The following is a 20,915-nucleotide window of genomic DNA, read 5'->3' as shown; positions in this document are numbered from 1 at the left end:
TTCCACTTGATGAAAGGAGGTTTCACATTTCAAATGATTGGCAGCGAATGGAATCATTTGAAACTCATAATTGACGCTTTGCAATAAAAATGCAATTAATTTGTAGATTTTAAATATTAAATAAGTATTAAATTAAATACCGAAGTCTTAACCTATCCACGAGCGTACGCGTCCTATTTCATATACTATTTGTGTGTGTACATTTTTTGTATGTGTGTTGGTGCGAAATCTTGTAAATATATATGTATACAGATCTTGATGAAACTTGCTCATTCAGTTCGGGTTCTGAAAATGTATGTTTCTCATCGACACGAATAGTCTTTCCTACTTTGCTTTCAACTTACAGCTCAAGTAACTTTGTGCAATTGTTAGCTTTCTTGAAGTGTTATTTTGACCTGCCTTCTACGAGACTTATCTTAAAATATGCTCGACCGTTAGCTAGTTGAAGTGTGACTTAAATCACCTATTAAAATTTGATGTCAGAAAACACTTTTGTGCTGTCTGCAAATTGGAGCGTGATAAAAATTGCCATTCAATTGGCCTCTTGTTGACCTTCGACAGTAGGATTTGTTGCGCACCACAACCCCCTACATCCCCCCCTGGCGCTCTTTAACTGTACTTTGGCTTACAGTATTGGTACAATTGTGGAAGTGACCGCCAAAACGAGATTGGCATAAAAGATATTTTGCCTCGCTGAATTGGTTTTTTTTAGTAATTCTATTTTTATTTGCAAGCCATATTGATGATGATAGGGGGTGGCTGGGCTGTGTGCGATTCTGCTGAGGGGTAGATGGCCTCGGGGCGTTGCGCCTCGTTGACATTTGATTGTACGGTGCTGCTGTTGTTGTCGTGGTTGTTGTTGTGGCTGTTGTTGTGGCTGTGTCGAGTATATTCAGTTGTGACCGAGTTGATTTTTGCTGTTGTTGAATATAGCTTTTTTATAGCTGGAGATGTGAGCGTGATCGTGAGCAGCAATGCATGCTCATATGATATGTTCATAATTCAATTACTGGTCTGTTAATTGTCAACTTTTATAGCTATAGCAGAATCCAAGACTTTGTCTATAAACGTTCACCTCCCAGATATTAAAAACAAGCACGATTGAAATTGCGATTGACAGATTTTCAATATGATGTAAAGATATGATGAAAAGAAATATCTTTAAAATGTTAAATCTTATTACAATCTGTAATTGTTTTCTATCTGTTATTGAGTTATTGAGAAAATTAAATAAACATAAATAAATAGACGAGAAATTATTTTCTTAATATGCAGTCTCTAGCACCTATAATTTCTGATATAGGCTTGTTCATACCAACGGAAAGACGAATGATTATTAAAATATATAATTTATGCCTCTTGTACGCCCTTCCACAATTTTATTTCACATTTGCAAAGAACTAAAGGTGCTTACTTATCCTTATATATATTTACTTGTCGGTCTGTTCAGTGCATAAAATACCATTAACCTATTATCATATTATCTATATTTGCATTTGAATTTTAAACATCATTATTTGAATTACAATAAATAGTCTCTTAATTAAATAAATTAAGCTCGTGAGCATACTATATACATATTCATCCATCTCTGTGAGCAGCTCCACACTTTAATTCTACTTTTTATTATTGAAAAGCGAAAAAAAGTGTATTTGTCGCAGACATTTGCGGGAATAGCTTTTCAATTTCAGGGGAATATATTTGAAAAAAGAAAAAAACAGAAATTAATAAGCCACAGCTTATGTCAATGGCAATGGCTTATTAGCCACATTTGCCACACCATTTTTAAATGTATTTTCATTTTCTTTACCTACATATTTTGCGCATTAATTTGTGGTGTTAGCTGGCAGCGTAGCGCCCTTCATTCGAGTCTCAATCACTTGGCAATAAAATCGAAATTAACTTTGCACAAAGCCGTCATAAAAAGTATAAACGTTCCTTTTTTGTACCCTGAATCTACTAAAAAATCCGCAGTTGGGTATAATAAAGTTGTGCAGCAGAATGTAACAGGAAGAACGAAGCAGGTCCGATGGCATAGAGTATATATTCTAGATCATAATCGATTTAGCTACGTCTCTGAGAATATATGAGCTAGGCATTTAAATGTTGAATATAAGTTCTTGTTTGTCATACGCAAATAAAGTTGTTTAATTATATCTATAAACGATAGCAATAAGGACATATTAATTTCGATTAATATATACTATATCTCTTACTGATCAACTCGAAATATTTTATTGATGGCTAAGAAACGTAGATTTTGCTAACTAAAATTTATCTTCCTATTGAACTACTATCTGCAAACTTAATATGTATTTAAATTCTGGGTTCAGGGTATCTCCACGTCGAGCTCTCTCGACTAGAGCATGCTAACTTGATATTTTTTGCTCCCTTTCAACACAAACTTAATTTGAAGAAAAATAGCAACAAAAAAATGCTTGCTGAAGTGAGGGGCGAAAAAATTGTTGACTGATTGCGCAGGTGGTGCAAAGAAGGCAATGTGCATGTTGGGTGTGGGTGGCTGCAGACCTTAAGCCACAGGTAGAACGGCAAACAAGTTGATGAAGTTTTCCATGCCAAAGCTGGAAACGAAAATAAATTGAAAATCGACTGAGCAGAGTCAGAACAAGAAACAGTAGCCCGGGTTGTCAACTGCAAAAAAGAAGCAGAAACAACATAAAAAAAAAATTACAGTCAAACTCAAAGTGTGGTTTCAAAAAAAGAAAATAAAAGAAAAAATAAAAAATAAAAAAAAAACAAAGAATCTAAGCTTTGGCATTCCTCTTGCTTAACAGCAAAAGTTTTTCCATTATTTGAAGATTATAGACTCTAAACATTCGCCCAACTCCTGCGAAAATAAAGAAACAACATAAAAAATTGACAAGATATGAGGGTTGTGTGTGTGGGTTGCCAGCACGATTTTTTTCTACAAATTTTCCACACTTTTATGACAGCGTTCCTTTGCTGATAACAAAGAGAGTGAGAGAGAACGAGAACGAGAATGAGAGATGTCGGAAGAGAGGGAGAGCAACTTTTCAGCAATGCATTCGCATTGTTTCAGTCTTCGAGCTTATCCAAAACATCCCTACAAAAAATAAAAAAATAATATACCATCACCTCTACCATTTGTTAAACGTCAGTAGCTTCCCATTCAGGCGACCCTCTCACAACCCCAACATGCCAGTGTTGCATATGCTTTGCAGTTGTTCTTGTTATCGTTGTAGTTGCTGTTGCTATTGCTGGTGCCGTTGCAGTCTTTGCAGTGAGATTATTCAATGAGCTTTTCATTTGACTGTTAAAAACTTTATCATTGGCATGTGAATGTGGGTAAAACAATTGGAATTGTGTATGACAGCAAATACTCGTTGTTATTGTTGTTTTTGTGGATTATACACATGAAAAATTGCAGCCGATGCTTAATGTTTAAATATGAAAATATGCAAAAAAAAAAAAAAAAAATCAACCACAAGCAAAATATTGCAGACAAAACATCTCTTGTATTTCAAAAGCTTTGGTCAGAATGATTTAATACAATAAAACCAACTTAAAGCTTGTCGCTTTATTATTAATATCGTTTGATAAAATGTAGTCATTCTTAGACTGCCAATATTTTGAGCTTGCTGCAAAGAGCTTGGCATAAGTGCGATAACATTCCATATATTTAATGCTTAAAAATCGTGGAGTTATCTTTATGTTGATAGCACAGCTTATCTGAAGGCTTACTGAATACAATTAGGCTAATATAACGATCCAATAATATTTTGTTATTGCTTTAAGCTAAATTATCTTAAGGAAACCATTAAGACTTAACAAAGATCTCTTAAAGTAATCATTAAGAAATAGAGAAAGTAACTATGGAAAGCGTAGAGCCAAAACAAAAAGGATTAGATCATTTGAACCTCTCTTAAATTGCATTAAAGCTAATTTTATATATTTAACTTCGCTAGATATCAGTTGAGCCAGAAAAGACCAGAGTCTATTTTAATCATTACAGAGTACTCAACCACAAAACCTAACTCATATTTTCGCTCAGTGTCCAATCAATGAATATTTTTAGTGAATTCTCGTTTCCTACAAGCCAATCAATAAATTTATAGAAATGCAGCAAATAATTTACACAAAAGACTGGAAAATACTTTTACCTAGCTGAATGCAGCAAAGTGACACAGCTTCCCCTGCCCCCACTCACCCCAACGACAATTCTTTCCCTCATGTCATATCAGACGAGAAGTGAACTTTTGTACATTTTTGTTGTATTTTTTCTTTTTATTGTGTGTGCATGAGGAAAATATCAGGCATAAACTTCTCGCTGCCAAAATATGTAAATTCAATAGCAATGCCTGATAACTTTTCATGGCAAATCAAGCGAGGCGGCACAGGCAGACAGGCTGACAGACAGACAGACAGACAGGCAAAGAGACGGACAGACAGGTGTCATGTCAGTTTCTGTTGTCATGATTTTTGATTATTGTATTCTCGGATATATCCACCCAGCCCAAAATTCTTCACAATGGTCAGCAATTGGCTTGAAAGGAGCAACGAGTTGGCTCTCAATGGAAACCACCTGAAGGGCAAAGCGAAGGCAACACAAAAGGCCAACAACTTTTTTGACTGAAATTCATTTAATTCTTAGTTTTTTTTTCCTTTATTTGTATGGTATGTGAAAAGTTTTTATGCATATAACGAGTAGAAGAAAAGTTTTGCACTTGAACATAATATTACACAAATTGATGGCCATTTTCATTTGTGAAATGTATGCGGCATTTTATAAATAGGGTGAACAAAATTATGTATATATACATTTATACAAAAATTCAAACGGAATATGTGAAAGTTTTGTGTGTAGATTTGAAAAGTTTGTTAGTGCAAGCTTTTGGTCTGGTTTAATTTGGTTTTTGGATGGTTCAGGACATTAATTAGCAGGCAGTTGGTTTAGTTAGCCAGAAGTTTTTAAATGACAAAAGTACATAAGTGCTGGTTTTTTTGTTTGTAATCTTTCCAATTTGCTGGTACTGGCCCTGAGTGTACTTTATCTAATTCAAATTGTAGTCTTTAAATTGAGAAAGCTGCATTTGTGTTTAATATGCACTATTTATATTTCTATTAGTAATGCTTAATCTTAAGTTAAATGTAAGTATTAATTTTGTTGATACATTTTTAATTAAAAAATATTAAACAGAAATTGTTGTTTATAAGACTATTTCTGAATTACTTTAAGTTATTTTAAGAAACTCGAATTATTTTTTGCTGCATACTTTCGTGGCCAGCAGCTGCTGTTGTCGCCTTGAAACCACTGATTTAAGCCTCAAGTAAAATATTCTTACACACCAATCTACACACACACACACACACACACATACCTGCAACACATTCTCTGTCTCTCTCTTTCGCTTAGTCTCTGAGGCAAAAGTAGGAAAATTTAGCGGATTTTGGGTTCGACAAAACAAGTGAAGCGCATTAAAATGCAAATTTCTTTTGTTGTTGCTGTTGCTTCTTTTGCTTTTTGGGTTTTTTCTGTGATTTGTGTGCGCAGATTGCTGCCGCACAGTTTAGTTGTGGGCGTTGCTGGGCTGTCGGCATACATGCTGCGCGTCGAGTGCAGCCTTTTTGTGAAAAAAAAAAATCGGATTTTTCCGCCATGCATAATCAGTTTGTATTTTTATTTATTTATTTTACGCGTTTTTCATTTTCCAAGCGTTCCGTTTGTTTTTTTTTTCTTTCTTATTTTCATTTATTTTTATTATTATTATTTTGTTTTTCGCTTTGTGGCTTTGCATTTTTTTCAATGCTGCATTTTTATTTTACTTTACTGCTGCTGTGCAACGTAATTTATTTCCCTTGAACACATTTGCGATTGCCTTTGTTGTTATTGTTTGTTTTTGCAGCAACTTAACTGTAAAAGCACCAAAGCAAGTAAGAACGTTGTAGACGAGATTGCTCGACTACGAACTACTGTAGACCCACCTTTTAAATTTATGATAGACTTACTGATAATAGTTTGTTCAATATGGAAATACTTTTTGGTTAACAAAATTGGTGTCTCTTATGTGATCTTAATGATATTTTTATAGTTCATCAATAATATATATATATATATATATATCAATTGAAATATTATATTTTTACAATTGCGCCTTTAATTGCTATCAGAAATCGATTTCTATCAATATTCGCGGAACGCGGACAGTTGTTGACATATAAAATATAATTGATCTACGAGATTGATATACGAGAACTTTTATTCCAATTTTGGAGTCTCCAGCTCTAATAGTCCCTGAAATTGGTTTATTAAGCAGACACGGCTTTATCGACTCGGGTTTTGTTGCTCATCAAGAATACATATACCTTATGGGAGCGGAGCTGCTTTTTCCGTTTGTTGAATACTCTTGCAAAATTCGTTAAATAATTTTTCCCATTTTTGATTAGTTGAGGGTGCATGACTGCAATCCCAATTTTACTAGGAGTTTATTATTGTGTTATAATGAAACTTTACACAAAAATGTATGTTTATACATTTAATTAATCTTAAGTTAAATGTAAGTATTAATTTTGCCTATACATTTTAGATTAAATAATATTAAACATAAATTATAGTTTATAAGAATATTTTCGAATTACTTTAAGCTATTTTGAGAAATTCTATCAATAAATGAGATGTTTTCCTCGTTACGAGCAATTGGAATATTATATTCCCCTCGTTTATAAAGAAATTGATTATATAACAATTAAACCTTAGTCATTAAGTCAAACAAACTATGAATGAGTATACTCTATTAACAAAGGGTTTTTAGATGAAACCAGTTTTGATTGTTACTCTTTGTTGTGTGGTTGTTTTATTCTTTGGCCGCTTTTCTTTTCTATTTTCTATGTGCATTGAGTTATAAATTTTGAAGCATTCATTCATGCAATTGTCTGTGGCAACATTTGTGAGCCTCTCGCTTTGCATTTTTTATAAGCGTATACAAAAAAAAAAAACATTAAAAAATTCAGAAAATGTTACTTTTGAATTTTTGCTGTGTGTGATAGTGCGCATTCATGTATGCAATTTTCTTTGTGCAACAAAAATAAAGAATTGCCTAAACAATTTTTGTTTTTAAAGTCAGCGAAAAGAGATATTGTTAAATTGATGAAAATGGAAAATGCAATTGACAGATAATTTATTGATAAATCTGCCGCGCCAATCAATTATTTCATTATGGTATATTACTGCCCGTCGACCAAGAAGATAAATGCCAAACTCAAATAGCCGTCTCCCAAACTAATCAGCAAACAGTCGTGAAACAGCCAACAGGCAACAAGCAAAATGCTCTTTGCGAAACTAGAACCTGCACACACACACACAGACATTGACCCCCTCTCACTGCCCGCAGTCGTACGCCCATGTCAGTGTCAACGGCAACAAACTTTGTCTGCAGCTCAATACCAGAGGGAAGAAGGTGTTCGATTGGATTGGTGGTTTCGGCGACACCAACTGCATGCAAACTGTGGCTAAACTATATTATACGCCTACTTAGTGGGCGTGGCTGGGGCTGTGGCTGGTGCTGGAGGAAACCCCTCTCTCCACATTTTTTTTGTGACGATTCCAACACAAAGTAAACTTTATAGATTTCTAATGTTTCGGCAAAGTCGTCTCCACATCTTGAGCTGCTTATATATATTAAGATACGGGAAGGAGTACGGAATTCTATTTATATGAGTGTGTGTGTGTGTGTAATTGTATGTGTGTGTGTCTGTGCCTTGGGCTTTGGCCGTCAGAGGGCGCAGCTGTAGAAAGACCGCTGCTAACTTCAATGCAAACTGAAGCAAAACTTTGGCCCGAAGACCAAAGACTTTGGGTCTGCGGCTGGCTGTTTGGCAACTTTGGCTGTTTTTGACTGCTTTGGCGTTGGCGCTGCTGTTGCTCGAAATTGTTGGCAAAATAATTGTGTACGCCTTGCGGTCGTCTGACACACACGCACACACAAACAATTTGCGTATGTATTTGCTTATGTGCATATGTTGCCAAATATTTAAATGAAAGAACAGTGCTGCAACTACAAAAAAATTGACCCAATTACATTATGTCGCTAAGCTGACGGCAATTTTACAATTCAGCTAACACAGCCGGCCGCGACACCTTTGGCCCAATGCCAAAGGAAATGGAAAGAAATTGATATTAATATTTTTTTTTACACATATTTAGTCGGTTTAGTTATTGGTAGTCTTTATATTACTTAGATTAGTGATAATGCTACACAATTGAAGGGAACTATATTTTAGGTAGATTGTTGAGATTAGTATTTACACTGAATCCATTAAAATGGGAAATTATTTTAAAATGAAATTGTGCAAAAGTATGTAAAGGGCATGAATGAACTATCTGCGATCCAATAAAGTATAGTATATAAAGTATATATATATTCCTCATCCGCATCAGCCGCTGAGTTGATTTAGCCAAGTCCCTCCGTCTGTATGACAACTCAGATCTCTGGTACTATAAGAGTTTGGACATTTTAATCAAATTTTGAATATAATTTCGCGTTTGCCATAGGCAGTTCAAGTTTATTACATTTTATGGATAAATACACCCGGGATCTCGAACAACAAAATAGTACGCAATTTTATGATACAGCCTTTGCATTTGATTGAACCTGATTTACATTTATTTTCATGATAGACTGGACTAGATTAGACCAATCTAAAGTGTTACTTTTTTTGTATTTACAATACATATATTTAGTATCTTTTTCTCCGAAATCAATAATCTACTCAAGTATTCAAGTGTCTACAGCTCTACGGTTATATTATGCGTGTCACAAAATCCAGAGTTTGTCTAACAATTTGCAAGTTGGAGTTATTTATATACAGTTTTAATATTAGATTTAAGTTTTCTTCTTTATTATAATAATTTCTTTAAACTTTATTTTATTTTATATGTTATTCATGTGCTTATTCATAGCCTGTTCTCTTAACTCATATTTATCCCAGCTATAAACAATTTTATAGCTGAGCACTTTTGAAATAGTATAATTTCTCATTTTTTATTTTCGCTGCTCTGAAGAATTTTATCCTTAACATCTGCTTTGATAATTATAATTATGACTGTTTAACTTAATTAATTAATTTATTTCGATAGTGTTTGAACTCCACTTAAGCTATGAACTATAAGAATGAAGAAATAATAATAATCATATTATCTCGCCTGTTAAGTTATCGTTTCTACATATTGATATTGTTCCAGCTGAAGGATTTCTGCTCACTTCCTTAACTCATTCTATACTTGCTCCAAAGGCTATAAAAAATTGCTTCCTGTTCTTCTGTATTTCTTGTGTAAAACTTGTAATATTTTAGGTACACAGCATCCGCATAAATGATTAGTTTAATTGGAGAAAAGCAACGTGATGCTCTAAGCCGAGCACATAAAGTTGTTAATCCAAGTTTGTGCTAGTTGTTTTCTACAGTTATTATAAGATTTCCTCGTAAATTTCTTGCAGTGCAAGGCATTGCATACGCCCGCACACACACACATACACACACAGCAGTAGGGCAAGTGTTTGTTAGCGCATTATGCTGTCTTAGATGCTGTGTGCAAAGTGGGAGAAAGATTGGGTGGATTCACACGCCAAGCAACCACTTTTACTTACTGCAGCTGAGAGCTGGAGCTGGTTCCAGAGACTGGAGGCTGAAGGCTGAATGGAGACTGGTGCTGAGCATCTTTGGCTCGCTGTTCTCTTGTTTGGCAAGTGGCGTGCTGACAGCTGAAAAGGATTTCGTTTGCCTTGCCAAAGTTAAGCCTTAAAGCCAAGAGCTAATTTTACTTTAAGATTTACCGAGTGCCAGCTACCCAACATATTTAGCACAAAGCTCGGCGAAATGCATTCTCCTAGGGCGACAATATCTATATATATATATCTGTGTAGGTATGCATATATATTGCTAGAATTTACTTTGACATTATCCGTTTGTGATTAGGTGGCTGACTTGCAAATTGTGGGCGGTTGCCTTATTGGCGCTGATAGCTGAGATGCCGCACTCAAATGTGGGGCATCACTGACTGCTGCTGTTCCTTTGCACCCTATATCGTACATATATATTTTTTTGCTTGCAATATATGCACTGGCATTTTGACCAAAAGAACAACCTGCAAGCGAAGTTATATGAGCAAAAACTTTGAGAACACCAATTCAATTTATTTCTCTCTCTCTCTTTGTCTGTCTCTTTCTGTTTCTTGTGCTTAAATAATAAGTATCATAATTTCAAGGGTTGTCAAAAAAGTCTTTTAATTTATGTTTGCCATTTCCGACCCAATCCTAGAAAATCAACATAAATAAGCAAAAGTTACTCCGAGACTCAGTCGACCAGCGTCTGCGACTACGTTGCTAGGCAGAAGGTGCACCAATCTCTTTACTTGAGTTTTATGTTTTTACATTCTGGTATAGGTTATTATAATTTTGATATAAGGTTTGTAACCTAATGAAAGTCGCGTCTCCGATTTCACAAAATATATCTAAATATTTTTGAACAGCATCAGCATGTCTCTTTCTATGCCTCAGTTTAAGCGGAAAATATCCATCAGTCACTAACATCCCACGAAGTATATATATATATATATTATTGATTGGCATCTAGTCGAGCTTAAAATATATTCAGATGAGGCTTGGTATAGGCCCATCTTTATGATATCGGCTCATTATTTCAGGTGGTTGTGCTGGGATGGATTGAAAGATAAGTTCTTGTTTCAGAAAGTCTTTGAATTATCAAGATAACCAGATCAAACTTAATATATTTGTTTGCTATAATAGCTCTTCACACTTGGACAAAAAATCAGAAATATCGAACTACTATATCATATGCCTTTCATAGGAATAATTTGTTGTTTTTAATTTATTTTGATATGGGCTATAGGGTATTTAATCTTCAGAGTGCCTAAGTTAACCAATCTTACTTGTTTTTGTTCCTTTTTGGAGCCCGTTCTGGACCCCGCCAAGGACCAAGTTTGTCTTTTGTGTCAATGCTTGTGTGTGTGTGTGTGTGTGTGTGCTTGTTTGCTGTTGCTGTGTTTATGGCAAGTTGGCAACTCTGTTACAATTGTGCCTAATTTCATGCTTTACTTTGGCTGGCAAACAAATGTTGTTGCATACTTTCAGGTAAATAACTTTATTAAAATAATGACAAGCCACACCGGCTGGCTTTGGCCTGTCTGCCTGCCTGCCTGCTTGACGAGCGATGCTGAGGTTTGTGAACAGCTGCTGCCAAGCTACTGACAAACTGGCCGACTGTTTCTGTTGGTTGTCGTTACTGCATTTGACAATCGGTCGCAGCCCAGAGTCGTAGTCATTGTGAATCACATGGGGCATTTTTAAGAATCAAATACTTTATTTGGAACAGATCGTATGCTATCTATAATATATATATATATATATATATATACAATAACAGTGGCTGAAGAAAAAAAAAACAATTTGAGTGAGGTACAGAGTTTACAGTTTGTAATTTTTTAACTATCCTAACATTTTTTAGAAAAGTTACGCTGAATTAACACACTGTTATTTAAATCTATTGACGTATTTCAAATGTATTTCTTCTGATTAGCCTAGTAATAAATATATTCAGTTTACATACAGTATATATATATTTTTTTCAACTAATTTAGCATTATTTAGAAAAATAAAAATAGTAATCTTTTACTTAAATCGATCACAATTCGTCGATAAAATTGATGCCGCTAAGTCTAAGTTAGCGTTTACAAATTGCAGCAAAACTATTTTGAAAGAATTTCTTGCAAAATCTTCAATTAGCTAAATATCTAAGCAGATTTCCATAATTTTCAGGCCTATCCCTTCACAAACAACTTGAATTTGCGTCTACAGCTCTGAGTATTAGCATACCTAACTTTATACACTCTGCAGGAGGGGTTTCTACTAGAAATAGTTGTTGTTGTTGTTGTTATTGTTTGGTGTAATGCACAACGAGTTTTATGTCTGCAGCGTTCCGAAAATGTGACGCTTCTAATTATGAAACTAAGCAGCTTGTGATTTGTTCAAGCGTGAAAATGCTGTCGACAACAGGCGGCGGGGTGCATGAAGTTTGATGGGGGCTAGGAGCGTGGGGATGTGGCGAGGGGCAATGGACAAGTCACGACTTTGGTGCGCTGTCTCGACACGCAAAATATTATGGCAACTTGTAAATAAGCCGCAGCTGCCGCCGTCCTCCGAGCTGCAGCAGGTCAGGACATTCAGGAACAACAAGGATGGTGACGAGGTAGCAACCGAAAAACCAGCAAAGCCAACAGCAAATTTTGCTTTCAAAAATTTATGCAAAATTATTTCGTAAAGTTTGCGTTACGCTAGCGCCCAGTTTTTTGATGGTGGCTTCTATGGCTGCTCCTGCTGCTGCTGCTGCTGCTGCCCCTCCAGTGAGTGAAGCTGCTTAAGCCTTTTGATGATGGCCGCCCCAAACCTCTAACTCTACCCCTACCCCTACTTCTAGATCTACCTACACCGTTACCGTCGCTTTCGAGTTTTCAGAATTTGAGTTTCGAGTTTGAGTTCATCGCCGTCGACAAAGTTTACCATTTTGCGCGACAAAGTGGCAAACAGTTTAGCAGAGTTTACGACAACAGGCGTTGCGTATGCGCCTTGTTGTCCGTACCACTTTATGTGCGTGTGTGTGAGTGTGCGAGTGTGTGTGAGTGTGTGAGTGTACGAGAGTTTATGTGTGTGTGTGGACGGTGACTGTTTAATAGCAGCTGCCGTGCGGCCATGATGCTAATTACTGTTGCCATTTAAGTGGTTGCACCAAATGACGCTGCCATCAGGGTTTTCCCACTTTTTTTGTATATCCTTTCTTTTTTGATGTTGTTGTTATTATTTTATACCTATCGTCCCGGTGAATGTTGTACAGGTGACATGTTGGCCAAGCTGCGGCAAACTGACTACTCAAAATGGCTGCTATGCGTGGCTGGTGAGGCTTTGAGCTGGCTTAGATGTGCTAATGCGGCTTTGAGCGCTTTTTTCATGAACTCTGATCTGGCATATTTACTGAGCTGTCATAAACTTAAAAAAAAAAAACTATATATAACAATATTTAAAAGTTTGTTATGAAATATTAAATATTAAAATTAAAATTGTATATATTAAATGTGCAAGCTTAAAAATACTGTGTTGTTAAAAAAATCTGAAAGAAGGAAAATGGAAAGTTTCTTTAGTTTGTAAAAATAAAAGAGTTGGTAAAAATATTAAATTAATTCATTTAATTTAATATAAAAATGTGAAATCTTAATCTTATTTTTGTCATCAATTTTATTATCATCAAGAGAAATTACTAATGTTGAGATCTAATTGACCAGCCACAAAGTACAAATAACATTTTTAGCCATTCTTTTGTCACACTTATAATATTAGAAGGTGTCGCATTTAATTTGACCGAATACTGTTGCAATTCTCGCCACAGTCCGCTTGCTCCTGTCAGTCCCTGCTTAATCCTTTTGCTAGCATAAAAATTCAACAAGCTCAGCGCGTGTAATGCGCATTTAAAAAGTTTAAAAACTTTGCCAAGTTTTCGATGTGTTTCCATTTTTTTCATCGCCTTATTTTTTGTTGGTTTGCTTTTGGTTTTGCCTTGGCTGCAAATTCATTTTTTTCCACACCGCGTACAACTTTGTCTAAATGTGTGTGGGTATGTGTGTGTGTGTGTGTGTTGGCCACGCCCCACTTTTGTTGCAGCGGCGCTCATGCGGCTGTTTACAGTTTCGCGTCGCCTTCGCCGCTTTGATGTATTTGCTGCCTGCCTGGCGCTTAAACTGCAAAACGTGACCATTTAAAAATGCGCCCCGTTTGCCAAAAACTTTGCCAATGCCTCGAACTTTGCCATAGCTTCCCAAAAATAAGCAACACCAAATACGAAAAAAAAAGAACAGCAACGAAAATTTCAAAACTTCGTGACAAAGGTGAAAAGAGCAGTTTGACGCGGCGAGGGCGCGGGGCATGCCAGTCATATGCAACTGGCGCATTGCAAAATTTATGAAAATTGATTTTGCTGAAAGACAACTTAATGCCAACCAGCGCGAACTGTGAACTTGCCGAAGCCGGAGTATGCTTTTAATGACATTTGACCCGAAACGTGTGCCAAAGAAAAATGAGGATGAAAAATTACAGGTTCATTCGATTTGTGGCAGGTGAATGCTCTAACAACATAATTAATGTTTTAAATTGTTGGTAACTTTACACTACAATACCGTACTATGTATATTATATATCGATATATTTCGATAACTAATACAACTATGGCTTTTATGGGTGTTATATTAAGCAATGTAATTGATGAAAGTTAATTTTTATTTGTGTCAAATTGTATTTCTCCACAAGAACAAAAAGAAATAGAAAAATATTTTGTTCATCTATATAAGCGTAACTCTTTCCCAGCTAGGAGAAATATTACCCTTCAGAAAGTATTGAGAAAAAATGCGTATAAAATGTATTAATTAATATGATCCTATATATTTATGTTGTCGCAAATGACTTGCACATTTCGTGACAGAGTTGTAATGCCCTCTGCAAGGGTATAAAAATGGCAATGTGAATGTCATCCACAGTTCCGTTGATATCTGGTAAAGAGCAAGCAGGCGTCGAAATAAAACCCAATAAAGCCAATCTGAAATCCGCTTTAGCATCGACAACGCCCACAGATCGTATTAATGCGAAACGCTTAAAAATATTGTACAAAAGGCCAATTGCAAATTCAAACAAATCATAGAGAGTGAAAGGCAATGCAATAGGTTAAATGAAATTAATATCTAAATGTAAATATATTTCTAAATATTAGCAGCGACATAAAAGAAACATATGGTTAACAATGGCGAAATTGCAGCGATATCGCTTCAGAGAATGCTGCCCGATAAGCAATAAAACAGTTCGCATCAACTACGTGCGGAAAAATGATGGCGGCTATTTCAGAGCTGGTCAAGTTAATTTTCTATAGCGTCGCCTGTCGCACGTTGTTGTCAGTTGCTGCTGCTATTGACAGACCACAAAGCGGGGGAGGGACAGAGACAGAGGCAGAGGGAGAGGGAGAGAGAGAGAGAGTTAGATATATGGAGGGAGAGAGATAGCTTTAATTGAAAGCTAAATAGCAGAGCGAAGGCGTTGAGGTGAGCGACGTTGGCTAATTCGGTAATTTGCACGCAATTGCATGAGTTGTTGAGTATATCTATAGAATGAGTGGGCACATGGGGCAAACCACACACACCATATGGTTAAATGGATGGAAGTGTGTGTGTGTGTGTGTGTGTGTGTGTTGATCGTTAGCTTGTGGCAATTGACTTAAATGGCAACCTTTGTTGCATGAGTGTATTGTGTTTCATTTTAGCTATTGGCCAGCAACAGTCAGTCAACAGTCAGCTGTGGTAAATGCGACATGGCGTATGCGTAATGTTCATTTGATGTGCGTGCTTCAAGGAACGAAACTGCTTTGGCGTTTATTTAGGAAAACACATCAAGTATTAGTATTGTTCCGTGTTCATATCTTATGCAGTCAATGGTACATATGCCATATATTCTCATACAAAAATATGCTTTATAAATGATCTGATGGTTAAGACTCTTTTACTGCATTGAATGGGAATGTCCATTCAAAATAAATGTGTATAAATGTTACACACATTTCATACAATCACTTTCACTTACATTGCGCGATTCCATTATAAGTCTATCCGTGAGTGTCAAATTACCCCTTGACTTAAGTAAAGAGCTGATTGAACCCTTTTTATTTGCTTTTGCGAAATTAATGATACAAAATAAATAAAAATAATAATAATAGTTAAAATATAAGACAGACTGTTCAATCTTACAATGGTAAGATAACCAAGGAGGATTGTTATCGAGAAGATAGGTAAAGACGTGAACAGACACGTACGGGGCACCCATCGTGACCGTAATAAAAACTTTCGCGATACGAGTTCTCCAAACTGAAAGGATAATGAGTCTAGACGCGCTTGCAGCAGTAACTATGTATATAGATAATGTCCTAAGTAGGATAAGAATAATTGTAGATAGCTTTAAGATAATTAAGAAGTTGCAATAAACCTGTCGAAGCCTTTCTGCAGCAGTCATTTTTTTATGCTTTAACAACGCAAAAAAGCGAAAAATAAGAAAAAAAAAAATTAAATTTTAAAAAAGATTATATTCCTATTTTGCTCACAGCATGCAATTTTAATTAAAATTATTTTCAATCAATTCAGTACAGCTTATAAAAAGTCAAGGAAAATCAATACGATGCTCACAATTACTATTAATTATATAAAGTAAACATATTCACTAAAGGAGCGTATCTTTTGGGGTGGCTTTCAACAAACCCTTTTTATTTCTAAATTTGTTCAAATTACCAATTGATGCATGTAAAGTAATCAAAGTTAGATTTGATCTGATGCTGTTAACTTTAAGTTAACTTTAAAGTTCTTTCAGTGCTTGGGCTTCTACGCTCTACAGAAACTTTTGCAGTGCACTAAAAAAGCTTAAGGCTTGCCGCAGTGCAAACTGAAAAAGATAGTATATAAATATTTATGTGCGTGTGTGTGTGTGTGTGTGTGTGTGTGTGTGTGTGTGTGTGTGTGTGTGTGTGTGTGTGTGTGCTATGCTGCGTTTAACACAAATGAATATGAATGCGGGCACAGGCGACAGTAGAGGGCGCCCAGGAGCACGCTGAGTGAAGGACAGTGAAGGAGTGCAGTGCGCTGAATAAAATTTAATGTAGTGCGAAACGTTTATGAGCTGCAACCGCAATACTGTGATGATGAGAGCCGCTGGCTGGGAGCGATGCCAAGAATTCACAGCACTGAGCGCTGCGAGCTGGGGACTAAGCTCAACGAAGCGAAGCGTTAAATAAACAAGTGGTAAAGTGCTCAGAGAGTTGTAGGGGCTGAGCGGGATGGGGAGCTGCAGCTCAGCAGCTGCGGTTTTATTTTCGGGGCAATTGAAAAGTTCACAGTGCTTAAAGCTTTTTATTATATTGCGCATACGCACAGGTAAATTGCAATTTGCAGTATAGCTGAATAAAATCGAGATAAAAAAGATGCAAATACGTCTGATGTTATTTTCCACAAAACTGCATTCAATTTAATTGAATTTATTCAGCAAATGTAGTGATAAAACTTCCAATATATATTTATATATACACACACACACATATTAAAAGCAACCACAGTTCGAGAAACGTTGTTTGTACAGAGCGCTATTTGATTTCCAATTTAAATGGGGTGTCAAAAGTAGAATTGCATTCCAAATGTAATTTTCGATAGGGCCTGCGATATTGTTGATACACATAAGAATTTAATACAATTATATATCTATATGCATTTCTACATACATAAATAGATGCGCCTGTTTCGATGCCTTGCGGCTCGGCTGTGACTGTAATTGACACGCTCGTGACAGTTTAATTATTTTTATAGAAAATGATCTCGGCCTGTCAGCGCGTTAATTGAATGCATCTGCCGTTACACAGCAATTGGTAAAGCCTTGTTGAGAAATTTCCATTCTATTTCCTACACTCAAAAAAAAAAAATAAATTAGTTAAACAGGAAATAAATGTAAATTGTTGTATTAATTGTTTTTAATCGGAACTATTGTTTATTTTAATTGAATTTTCATTATTGAGATAAAAAAAAACTTTAGAAACGGAGGCATAATTTTAATTTCAAATCGATTGAAAATCAAGTAGGAAAGTCTCGAGAGCTCGGCAAGGAGAGACACTTAAAAAATAAAATATGTATTTCAGCAGATTAACTCCGGTCTATAAGGGTATGTAACCTTTGATTTTTGATTTCCGTTCTTAACTGATTATTCTTTTATTCCAAATTAATCTCGAAGCTAATGTGCTAAATATGAATCATATGTATTCAAAATCGAGTAGAGTTATTTAAAGAGTTAACCATCTATTTCAATATCTCTTAATTTTCATCTTTGTCAATGATTTCAAGCAATGCAAGAAACTCACACTTCCAGCATATGCCACCGGCAGCTGCTTCGTTGGCAGGAGCAATAACTGTAAGACAAACAATCTATACAGACAACACTTAAACTGTCCAACTGTGTGTGCCTCTTGGGGCTGCACAACACAACAAGAGTAAAACTTTGCTTGCCCAATATTCCCTCGTTGTTTTTTTTTTTTTTTTTTTTTTTTTTGCATCAATGAAGCCGACATAAAACGCACTTTGGCTTCCATAGACAATTTCCGTTTCCTGTTGTTAGATGAACAGCTGCCGCTGCCACTTCTTGTTGGGCTGCTAAGCATTGTTACTCACAACGGCGCAAAAGTGATAGAGCCAATAAAAATGGCCGCCAATTGAGGTCGAAATGTCGACAGGCTCTTGAGGTATGCCACATAACAAATGCTCTAACCTCAATTAGTGCCTCACATGAAATTCAAAATTATTTTTCTTTGATAACACAAAAAATAATAGAGTTTCGTATGTCATATAAAGCACTGTTCATATATCTAAATAAACTAAATCTGAACACTGGACACAAAATCGTTTACATACACCTTATACTGCAACAAGTTAGAGTAGCAAATGTTTTTTGAGGAAGTTCTACGAACATTTTCTATTGATATTGCTTGCCGGTCATTTACTTTTTTGGCAATTGCTGTTTAATCATTGAGTGCTATTAAAATGAAAATAAATGCTTGAATTGAGTAGAGGCAATCTTTAAGCTGTGTATGCAAACACTTTACACCTGATTGCCACTTCAATTTAATCATTGAGCTCTTTGCTTAAGCACACATCGCTGGCAAAGCTACGCAGCTAAGCAGCGCATTAGAGCAGCACTTAGTTCAAGGTATAAAGGTTTGGACTTCACCCCTCTCTCTGCCCACACTCTTTAATTGGCTTGGTCAGTTTGGTCAAAAGCTTTGCTGCCTTTTAATGCGTTCAAGCGCATTTACTTTGCCTTTGCTTTCTGCTTCGGCTACTTATTTGAAATTCCATCCAGTTTGGTTCAGCTCGGTTCGGTTCAGTTCATGCCACTTGTTGCTGCTGCTTCGGCAGTGGCGTACAACCCAATCCACAATTCGCAATCCACAACCCACATCCTCCACATGTGAGCTGATTATGTTAATGCTGTGGCCCATTTAATACTCTACCAAGTCAAACAGCAATTGCGGTGCGTGTAAATTGAATTAAAAACTTCACTGCGCAAAGCCAACTCGCAATTAAATTAAAAGTTTTCAATTTTATGGCGATTTTATGATTCGTGCTAAAAAGGTGAATTGTAAACAAGCACAACTCGGGCAATTATTATAAGCCATTTTCTTAATACCTAGAATAAAAGACAAAGAATACCTGTTGGCTAAAACTTGCCGCAGAAAAAGGTAGCTTATTTTAACAAGATTTTACTGGCTTGTTTTACAACTTGGAGGGATTTTGGTTCAGATAATGTCTTGCTCTTAATTTTCGTTACTTATTCTGTTTTCTCCATTTTCTTATTTAAAATAGCTGTAGGCGGTATAAATACAGATCTGGTTTGGCGGCCTGTTATTATCCAAAGAGAGCTTCACTCATATTCCGACAAACGTCAGTGGGTTTCTTAGCTGCAGAGCTGTTTCTTTTTATTTCTGACGCCATAAGACGGTTTCAATTAATTCTCATTTTTATTTTTGCTATACTTCTTGTCCCTTACTTTAATTGACATAGTCTGGTCGACAAAATGGCTCAGAACTCTGGAAAGGTCAGCTGCCTCTTTCCTACCTTGAATGCCTGCGTCTATCTGTGTCCGAGTATATGGTTTTTCTATTTGTCTTTCTTAATTTATTTATTCTCGACACAATCTTGAAGGCTTTCATAGCAGCCAGCTGTCTATATACTATCCATGTGCTTGGGAGTCCTATATCCTACATTGAATCAGCCAGTCTATATCGTGCTGTCTCGACTGGAACAAGTTAAGTTGTTCAAGTTGTTCTATTTGTCCAGCGATATTTATTGACCTTTGTGCAAGCTATTGTCAGCATCAGCTTTCAGTTATTTCGAATATGTTCTAATAATTATGTTAAATCAAATTGATAAAAAAAACACCTCCGTATGATAAAAATCAAAATCATTAAAGATTCTTCTGCATCTGTTTAACCAATTCTATCAACTTTTGTGTTAACATCAGCTTTTCAGTTTTTTTTTGTCGGCTTCTTATCGCAAATGAAAAGCTGCGCTGAGAATTGACCTGCATTTAAGGCTGCTTAAGCGGTCGCTTCGACCCTTGAGGGATGCCAATGGAATATAGGGTTGTTCGCTGGGGCTGGAAGGCTGCAGACGGGCAGGGTGTGCTTGCGGGTTGTAAACAAAAATTCATTAAAATTTTGCATATTTTTAAAACTTGAGTGACCCGCATCGTGCCTTGGGGCACTTTTGGCCTTTAAAGTGGCTCCCACAGCGCCAAAACTCTCTGGTTTATGCTTCGTAATGTGGCAGCTTAAGTTTTTTAGCCCCAAAAAGTATGCTGTAAAAGCCTCTATCCAAGTGTAAAATTTAAGCAAAGGCAATCAAAACAAGTAAGAATGTTGTAGTCGAGTGAGCTCGACTACGTTATACCCTGAACCCAGCTCTTAAATATATTATAGTTTTATTTCCAAAATGTTCCTTAAAAAATGTTGCACATCCACATCCACATCCACTGAATAAAACACATGACTTAATTATATATTAATAATTTGAATCGGAAAAATAAATTATCAAAATGTGTTCGACGTAGTTTTTCAGTCCGTAATTAAATAGAATTGGGATTTTATCATCATTTTTGTAAGACATAGGAAAAACAAAATTCACAACAGTAAATGAACTGACTTTTCTGAATAGATATACCTTTTGCAGATGTAACTAGAGGCCGTCCATAGTAACTTGCTCATTTATTGAAAGTTTTAACTATTTTCTGAGTCTGGGGTCAACGAAACTT

This window comes from Drosophila grimshawi, unplaced genomic scaffold (genome assembly GCF_018153295.1).
Source record: "Drosophila grimshawi isolate 15287-2541.00 unplaced genomic scaffold, ASM1815329v1 contig_311, whole genome shotgun sequence".
NCBI classification, from domain to species: Eukaryota; Metazoa; Arthropoda; class Insecta; order Diptera; family Drosophilidae; genus Drosophila; species Drosophila grimshawi.
The sequence above is the reverse complement of the archived record's forward strand: the minus strand, read 5'-3'. Positions refer to the sequence as shown.